This window comes from Podarcis gaigeae, assembly GCF_964106915.1.
Source record: "Podarcis gaigeae genome assembly, chromosome: 10".
Classification (NCBI taxonomy): Eukaryota; Metazoa; Chordata; class Lepidosauria; order Squamata; family Lacertidae; genus Podarcis; species Podarcis gaigeae.
In genome coordinates this window covers 48,625,110-48,634,553 of record NC_139686.1, presented here as the reverse complement: position 1 = coordinate 48,634,553, position 9,444 = coordinate 48,625,110, and the positions used below count along the sequence as shown (strand labels likewise).

General features: G+C 41.7%; 1 protein-coding gene and 1 long non-coding RNA gene across 3 annotated transcripts in view; one reads left to right on the top strand and one right to left on the bottom strand.

The window, feature by feature from the left end:
- The first annotated feature begins 231 nt into the window (after positions 1 to 231).
- ARID2 (AT-rich interaction domain 2) overlaps positions 232 to 9,444 on the top strand; it is a 102,244-nt gene continuing 93,031 nt past the window's right edge. For both annotated transcript variants that reach the window (XM_083698896.1, XM_083698893.1), the window contains exon 1: positions 232 to 1,988. The gene's annotated coding sequence lies outside the window, so the exon portion shown is untranslated. The remainder of the gene's footprint in view (positions 1,989 to 9,444) is intronic.
- On the bottom strand, positions 3,905 to 7,948 carry LOC310825664. Its single transcript, XR_014555411.1, has 2 exons — positions 6,402 to 7,948; positions 3,905 to 4,160 (listed from the first exon to the last, which is right to left on the bottom strand). It is a non-coding gene; the product is annotated as an uncharacterized lncRNA (long non-coding RNA).

The following is a 9,444-nucleotide window of genomic DNA, read 5'->3' as shown; positions in this document are numbered from 1 at the left end:
AACTTGCTTCCATTTCTAATGCCCTGCTTGCCTGAGAAATAAAGTTCTAAAAAATGGAACTCGCTGCGCCTTCATCAAAAGATGAAATAACTGAGCTTGTCTGCAATCTCATTTAGCATACCACTGACTGCTTTGTAAAGACTTTGTTGTTGGTCTTAATGTTCTCTATGACATTCTAGCTAAGCGTCTATTGTTGTACCTGAGAAACCTCCAAGAATTCTTGAGAGATCTGGTCGTTACTTTTCTTTTTACCAGTTCCTCACCCCCATTTTTTTTATAGAAGTTTCCACCTTGAAGTTAAATACAGTACAACTGTGTTAGACTTCCTTGTCAAACGTTCACTTACATTTATGTTGAATTTAATAACTCTTCATCTCACACCAGGTCCTGGACACCACTTAACATTAAGTCCAGGGTTCCCTCATCTCTAAATGGTTACAACATGATCAACTAGAGGACTGCTGACTGGTAAGGAAAATAAAGATGGCAGAGGCCAACAAATCCATCTGAACATCCCTACCTGCAGCTTTGCTGACTCTTGAGGTCCGTATTTCATTAAACTGGAAATATTAATTTAGATTGCTGTAGTTTTGCTTGTTTATGTTATAATTGTTTAGCTGTTTGTTGGTCCTGTTTATATGATTTTGTAGTTTTTGTATAGTTTTTCTCTCTTTATTTTTATTACTTTGTTCCCCATTCTGGAACTGAAAAAAATTGATGAAGAATGGACTATAAATACAGAAAACAACAACAACAGTTGTTGTATGGTACAGTGGTACCTTGGTTTACAAACTTAATCTGTTCTGGAAGTCTGTTCTTAAACTGAAACCTTAAACCGAGGCATGCTTTCCCTAATGAGGCCTGCTGCAGTTGGTGCCCTTCCACTGTTTGGATTCTGTTTAGACAGAGGTAAAGTTCACAAACCGGTACACTACTTCCGGTTTTGCGGAGTTCATAAACCGAATCATTCATAAACAGGACTGTTCTTAAACCGAGGTACCACTCTACTGTCGTTTGAGATTTCTTTCAGGAGCAAGATCCAATAATAAAATAGAATTTTATTCTGAAGACTTGTACAAGAGGTGCATATCTTAAGGTCACAAACTGTAAAAACCAACTCTAAACATATTATCCCATGAAATTAAATGGAACTTTGTTAGAAGAACTGCCTTTGAATCCTGAATAAACTACCCTTAGATTCAAAGACTCGAAACCCTTACAAAAACTTAAATCTACTTTTAAATTTTTAAAAAGGCTGAAGACAAATTTCCCCAATACGCAGGTCTTTATGAAAGTACTGGCAAGTAAAGCAAGCATTTCTCATCTTCACCTCTTCCAGTATCACAGGATTGATGAAACATGTTACATAAAAAGGGGCATATAAAAACCACAACTTCCTTGAAATGTCATTAGTTCAAAAGAAGCTTATTTCCAAAGAGACTTTCAGCCAACTATTGTGTCCCAAAAGGACAAGGTACACCTTAATTCCTTTTGCATGAAGAGATTAATCTGTTAACCATATTCCTTCAGACAACTGATGCCCCATACTAACTATTTTAGATCTTCCTCTACAAAAACAGATCTAGACAGGTTGCCTTTTCTGAAGTACTGTTTGGCTCTGTGGAGGCTAACTTCATTCCTCGTAGCGACGGTAGATAAACCAACCATCTTTACCCTCCTTTCAGTGGTCAAAGTCAGCATTTTGTAGTTCATGATGAATTTGCATGAAATACCGTACATAAAGGAATTAAGCTTGACTACTTCCATAATAGCAAACAGCCTTTTAAGGGAGGGGGAAAGGAGAATGGAATTTTGGACTTAAATTGTTCCATGGCAGTTGGGACAAACTGTTAGAAGGAAAGGCAAGCCACCCACCCCCAACTGTTTGGACAGCAGCAACATAATTCCTTGTGGGGTGATAAGACTCTCTACAGCAGCGAGTTAAAATGAAACCTTGGTGGGAAGTCACCTGCAAAGCCTACGGGGATGTGAGTACTATGCATTTTAACTTAACGTTGCCAGCAATTTGTTCTAATGGCTGGTGCTTGAATACAAGGATGGAGAATCTGCACACTTCCCATTAGCATGGCCAACCAAGTTCAGCATCGGGGGAGGGGGGGGACAGAGGTTTCCCAATCCTTCCTTCAGCCTCATGGCTTCTTAATGGTATTTTGGCATCTGTGCTGGCTAGCTGTTTCTGTAAGCCTCTGGCCCTCTGCTAGAACCTCAGAGCAACTATTCTCAGCCTGGTGCCCTTCAGATATTTTGCTCCCAGGCAGCATGGATTAAGTGTCTGGAGGGCACAAAGTTGGGGGAAGGATGAGTCAAGTTATTATAAAAGTAAAGGCAAGTGGGTGTGCATGAGTGGGATAATGATTATTCTCCACCCCAGTTTAATCCAATAAGCAACCTCACAAGTGTAAGGAACAGAGTGTTGGAGACGGCAAGGTTTCTTTGTGTGTGTGCAAAGGTGGAGTCGGGCTAACCCTGATGGTTAGAGAATTCTCCTCTTGCTCCAAGTACAGTGGATGTGTTGATTAGATACACATTGCAACCCCTCCCAAAGGGCAATAGAGAATGGTTCAGAGGGTGAAATAGGCCACAAAAGGGATCAAAAGCTCAGAACAAGATTATGGACATGGCTGACGTCTCTACTGTCACTGCAAACCACTTCAGGGTCTGAATAACTGGAGCTGACAATTCCAAAAAGAAATCTAGCAGGATCCATTATGTAATACAAATGTAGTCAAACCACTGCTGGGATGTCCCTTGGATGATTTCTTCACTGCTGGGAGAATCCATTACATGTATCCAAGGAACATTTTTTTAAAAAACCAACCTCCTCATACTTTCATAAACAAGCTGTGAATGTTGATTGTTGCTTGTCTCTGTAAAGCAGATCCCTCCCATTGTTACTGCAATTCAGAAGCCTGAAGCAGAAAACAGCATATGTTCTTTGCTAATTTTGGAGGAGCTGCTGCCGTTTCCAGTGTAAGCCAACCAGTGCTTTTCACCAAGAAATGAGGTGTTGTACTGTTGGCACCGATAAAGGATGGAGCAGTGCGCACAATAGCATTTTCTCCATTTCCTCATAGGATAAGATAGCTAAATTAACCAGTACCTCAGAGATCCTGCTTCTCTGCTTGTTCTAGTTCTCAGTACTCACTTCCACTGGATTCCAAAATAAGCAAAGAGAGATTCACTGATTAACTGTAACAGGAAAACTGCTCTTCAAAGGCTGCATAATATTGAAGCATGCATATTTTAGGGTTCTACCATCCCACTGCACTTGATTGCATTCGAGGGAGAGTTGAGACTTGCTCCATTACTGCAACTGTTTCCTGCAATTAGCACCTGGATTTGCTCATTTCCCCCTCTTTCTTCACCCTACCCGTTTTGAATTAAACTGTCAGCCATTATGATAGGGGACCTATAAATTCTACATTGTCTAAAATACTGTTACGCACTTAATTAGCAGCAGTGGCAATAACTGGAAATTTTGAAATCCATGTAAATATATGTGCAGGACAATCTCTGCATAGAATTAGATTCTATCATGTTCAATGGGACTTCTACAGATGCATGCTTAGAACTGCAGACTTAAGAACAAGGCATATAGGTGCTTTATAGGAAATGGTGTGTAAGCACACTAGAACTAGTTTTGATGTTCAGCACTCTAAAACACTGTTTTCTTTGCTCATGTGTAGGTTAGAAACTAAAATTAGCTTTGTTGAAACTTAGTGAATAAGCCCCATAAGAACTATATTCAACTAGCTACCTTAACTTGTTACCTTGCACATAAATACAGTGGCTGCATTTGCATGCAACACTATAGATCAGTGGTTCCCAATTAGCTAAGTACTGTGGCCCTCCAGTTTTTAAAAAGCCAAGCCATGGACCCCCTACTTTAGAAAACTTTTTTATCTCTATGGTAGTTTTTGTTATGTGAATGGTGCCATGGAACCCCTGGGTGGGTTACACAGACCCCTTGTGGTCAGCAGACCACCCACTGGGAACCACTGCTATAGATTATCATTATGATGAACTCCTGCAGCTCTGTGGTTCTTGTACTCCTCCTTTTGTTTCTTCCTCTGGTGTTCCCTTGAAGGGTTCAGAAGCTTTTGCTTCCATTTTGACCTAACCATAGCTTGTCATGGCATCTGAAACCAGACAAGTTGTTGTTAGTCTTAATTATGATTAGTAGAAACAAGCTACCTCCCAAAAAATAGTTTTCAACAATGCTTTGTTTCCACAAACCAGTAAAGATTAACTATAGTTAAAGTGTTGCATCAAAACCTTCAACTGTAGCGAAAGCTTCTGAACTCCTCCTTGCAGCTGGTTTGGAATCATTGAGTCTTGTCCTTACAACACTAAAACAGTTTACTGTTCTGCGCAAAATGGTCCAAAGTTTTTACACTTTTAATATATGAGCACTGGTTTTTATTTAGTGCAAAAACTTCAGTCCACAAACTAGGCAAAGCCTGAGTATTTGATTTAATAGTAATGTACAGAAGAAACCTAAACCTCTGTTCTTCCATCATTTCCTGTACGACTTAAGAGAGGCATGACAATATGGAAGCTTGACTTAATACCAAGATGCAATACAGGGAGTTAGTGCTGATGCAGATAGGTACCTTGTTCTTCAATGCATAAAGAGCAAATAGAGATTGCTGCCCTTGCTATCAACCTAGGACCTCAGTTTAGCTGGTGTGGTACAAACCAATGTTGTTTAGGATTAAACTGGTGAGAAAACAACCAAATTTAACTATGGTCAGTAAACTTTTGGATGGGGGACAACACCCCCATACTTACATTTCTCTAGAAGAAAAAGGAAACCACCTTTCCCCCCCTTTTCCAAGTACAGTACTGAGATGTAGTGATTTGGGAACTGGGGAGGGTGGGATGGGGAGGTGATTGCACTTCCCATCTTATAACACTTATTGGCACTGTACCTTTATGTTGAAAGAGTTACTCAGGTTCCCTTACTTCCCTACTGAATAACTCCCTCTTTTCTTTTAAAAAAATGAATAGATGTCAGACACTTCCTTTAGGAGCACTCTTCAACACTTCCTTTAGGAGCACTCTTCCCTTTACAATCACTACAGGAACCAATAGCCCTTCTCATTAAGGAATACATAGATCTGCTTACTCAGAGTATCAGTTAGCTATCCTTTAAGAGTAATTTCACCATAACGGCTTGCAGGTCAGCACAAGCTCATCTGCATGCTTTTGCATCATTTGCTGGAAAACTTACACCAATTGTCTTAAATCCACCAGATTTTTAAGAGTCAAGAAGCATTTTTTCCCTATTTTTGAGGAAACTCAGATCTTCATTTTTATTTTTATTTTTGCACAATAGAATATTGGTTGTCATTTGAAATGCAACCCAATGTCATATATCAACCTAGTTATGTTTCATAAGAAAGGACAAATATTGACACAACATTTAAGCGTGCCATGTATATAGCTGATAAAAACTAGGGACACAAATGCTGTAAACGCCCAAAGAAATTTATCCAAGACCACAGTGTTAAAGAAACAGTCAAATATCTTATTGTATTTTAATAATGTATACCAGCCTGCCATCCTATAAACAAATTTATCACAGCTCCAGGTGTTCCACAACAGATAACTTAGGATTCCTTGAATATAAATCATGAACCATGTGAATACAGCTGGCTACATAGCTTAGTTTAGATAAGTACTTGATTAATGCAAGTCTCATGTGAATTATGAGGATGAGTATTTGTGAAGTTGAGGCTCCAATCTACTCACTCTTAAGAGGTAGTCCCACTGAGTACAGTGAGATTTACCATTGAGTAAGGATGCTTCAAATCATACTGCAGAGCTAGCTTAATGGATGTGACCATTAAGTGACAAGGTTCAATTTTAGGTGACTCTCCTTATAGCTAAGAGTCACAATTTAATCACTGGGGGGGGGGGGGCTGTGATAAAAAGACAAATGACTGATGACAATATTTTAGTTACACTAAACAGAAACACTATTTGCATTGGCGTTATCACTTTAAATCACATCTCAATTTAAAATGGATATAACAAAGACTTGTGAGAGAAAGCATCTTTTTTTTATAAAAAAAAGGAACAGTCTTTTCCAGAGTATGTTTGGTAAAAGTGCTTAACAAGCAAATCTTTTTATATTAAGAATATGATAGGCTCTGGGAAATAGAATTTTCAAGGTGTTAACAAAGAAATAAGATATGCTTGCTAGTGTAAATATATCCCTGCCTTGATTATTAAGCTGAATAAAATGCACACTGTGGGACTACAACCTTCAACAACTAGTGCAAGTACTTGTTATTTAAAATATAAAGCACATATAATGACCTAAATTCTAAGAGAAGTCCATACTGCTGAAGCATATAGTTCCTATGTAAACTTACCTGGGAGTAAACCCCATGGAACACAGTGGGGTATCCTTCTGAGTAAAGATACATGGCTTGCTCTAGGAAGCTTGAACTTCTTTATTAACAAAAACTAATGATGTCTATACTTAAAAGTAACAAGACCAAAATGCCAGAAAGCAAGCTGCAACAGTCTACTCCTGAGAAGAAAGCCGAAACCACATAGGAAAACAACCACCATTGCATAAAAGGATAGTAAGCAGAAGGGAGAAGTAGACGAGTTAGTAAAACAGTTAATTGTGGGCACGAATTAGCACTGGGGAAATGACCACAGTGGCTTTGTTTCATAACTACCTTTTAAATTCTACTAGAAATAAGTCTGTGGCAAAATCACAATATCTGCATTCTAACCAAGTTAATGTTAACATTGGTACAAATTAAGAGTATACAATTAGGCAGTGTTCCAGTTGAGTTTTATTTTTCATAAATATTACCAAATCAAGTACGTAGTATAATTTGTGCTGCTCACCAATGCACTTTGATCACACAAAGCGAACTGAAAAAGCGTTGCGATGAGGTTGGTTTTTGTTTTTTTCAGAATTAGGACAATGCATTGCAAACCACAGCAGCCTCAACGCATCACTTTTAAGCCTTTTCAAAATAATTTCCGTAGGCTAGAGGTGCTAAATAATCTAACCATTAAAACAAGCGATTCAAGTTTAGTTGTTTTTTTTAATCCCTTAAAAAAAAAGAGCTTGTTAAAAACGAAACATCATCACATTCGTAGGAGGAAAAAAAGCCATTGATAACAAGACCAAACACGAGATCCCTTACATAAACGTAGATGTACCTTGCAGGGTTGCCAAGCACTGCAACTCGGAAGAGAGCATCAGTTTTAACAAGGCGAGATACATTCAGAAAGGCACAATTGCAAAAAGGAAGCACGAGAGTTATGCATTCCCAGACGTGACGCGCGTTAAAAGTCTTACAACTCTGCCCATCCTTCGCTTGGGGAAGAAGTGCTGGTTTGCTAGAACAAAAAAAGAGAGAGAGGGACTAAGGGGAAAAAAAGTTACAGGGCCCAGTTGTAGTTTAAAAAAAAAATAATCTGTGGAGGAAAGCCGAGGAAGGGGACGGGGCTGCGAGCGAGGCGGCGGCGGCGGCGGCGGCGGCGAGAGAATCCCCTCCTCCTCCGGCTCCTCCATCGCGCTGTGGCGACCGGCGCTCCAGTCCCACCCCGGGGTGGAGACCTGCGTCGCGGCGGCGGAAGGGGAGGAGGCGAACGCTCGCGAGGTCTGAGGGAAATCCGAACTGCGGAGAAAATGGCCCCAATTCAAAAAAATAAAAAATAACAGAAAGAGAGAGAGAGAGAAAAAAGAGCAGCCAATCCAGAAAGGCCAAAAAGCAGCGAGGAGCCGCAGCGAAGACCGGCGGAGCAGCAGCTCCCCGCCCCGCGCCCTCAAGCCTTGCGGGCGGCAGCTGCTGCTGCTTTTTGCTGCCTCGCCGACTCCGCCCGCCTCCGGCTCTCGCGTCAACAAGGCTCGTCTCGGGGGGGGGGGGGAGCGAGGGAGAGGCGAAGTCCTTGCTCCCCCTTTCCCTCACACACACTCTCTTTCAACGCGTTGACCCGGCCGCCGCCTTCTGCTCCGCGCGGCCCCCCTTCAGCCGAGCCCGTCTCTCTCTCTCTCCGCTGCTGCTGTGACAGCTCCACGGGCACAAAATGGGGCTGCTCTTTTCCGTGGGCGCCGCCATTTTGTGAAGAGCTCAGCGGCCGTTGTTGCTCTGGTGGCGCCGCCGCCGCCTCCTCCTCGGTCCGAAGGCCGCCCTGTAAACGGCTCCCGGGGCCTTGAGTGCGGTGGCGGGATGGTATAGACCCCCTCCAGGGAATCCCCCAGCGGACGGTTGCGTAAGGGACCGTGCGCAAATTGCGGCGCTCTGGCAGCGGAGCCCGGCTACGCAGTTTGAGTATCCTTGCCTTGCCGCCGCTGCTCCCGCCGCCGCAGTATACAGTACGCGCAAGGAACTGAAGCGAGGGAACTGACTCACCTCTGCCAAGTTACCAGGCGCTTGTGGGAGGGAGACCCCTAGTTTTTGAGTCATTCGAGGACTGTTTACAACTCTCCCTCCTGAGTGGAGGACGAGAAAAAAGCCTTATGTTCCCACAAGGCGCTTGAACGCACGCTCGCCTGGTGCTGCATTTGTTTTTCTGGAGCGACAGCAACAGCTATTTCTGCGGATGCTATTAACTTGGAAAGAGCAAAATAAGCAACGGCGATCAAAGTTTGCATGCATCCCTTCGGATTAGGGTGCTTCTGGGGGTGAGAGTTGCAGAACTTCTCCTCCCCCCTCAAAGAAACGGCTGTAGAAGGGCAGGAGGTTTAAAATGTTGAGAAATAATCCCAAACCAGGGGATTTTGCCCTCTTCTCAATAATGAATATGACCTGGAGGGCAGGTTTTACCAACCGTCTTAATACATCTCTATCTCTCTGTTTTCAAGATGAAACTGCAATCCAGCTGAAAGAAAAACATAATCTTAGATTTTAATTTCCTGAAGCAATTTAGTACATGGCATAAAGGGAATATAGATTTCCTTGACCGGCTCACTGGAGACCATAATGTGTAATCGATTTTTAAACAGAACTCTCTCCTAACTTTAGTTACCAGATCTCAGATTTGATAACATGATGATACAGGGCTGGGGGGGTCAGTTCACTGCAGGAGAGGGAAAAGTGCCCTTTGCCCCATAAGTCTCAAATAGTCTAGAATCTTGCTTATTCTAAGGGTGAGAGCAAGTGTTCACCTACATTACAATTTTTAAATGTCAGTGACATTAAAAATATATATATCAAGCACTCATCTAGAGTATAATTTATTTTATGGGCCTAACTGAAAAAGAGCTGTGATTGAGAAATATTCCCAAGTATTTCAAAGAGTTTATCTGAAGTTCCATTTACATCTGTTGAAGATGGGTGAAATCATGTGTTACTCTGTGGGAACAAAAAAATCCATTTGATTTCCACACATAATTCCAACTCTGAGTTGGGTTGCGATTACAAAATTATTTATTGGGTATTATTGCTA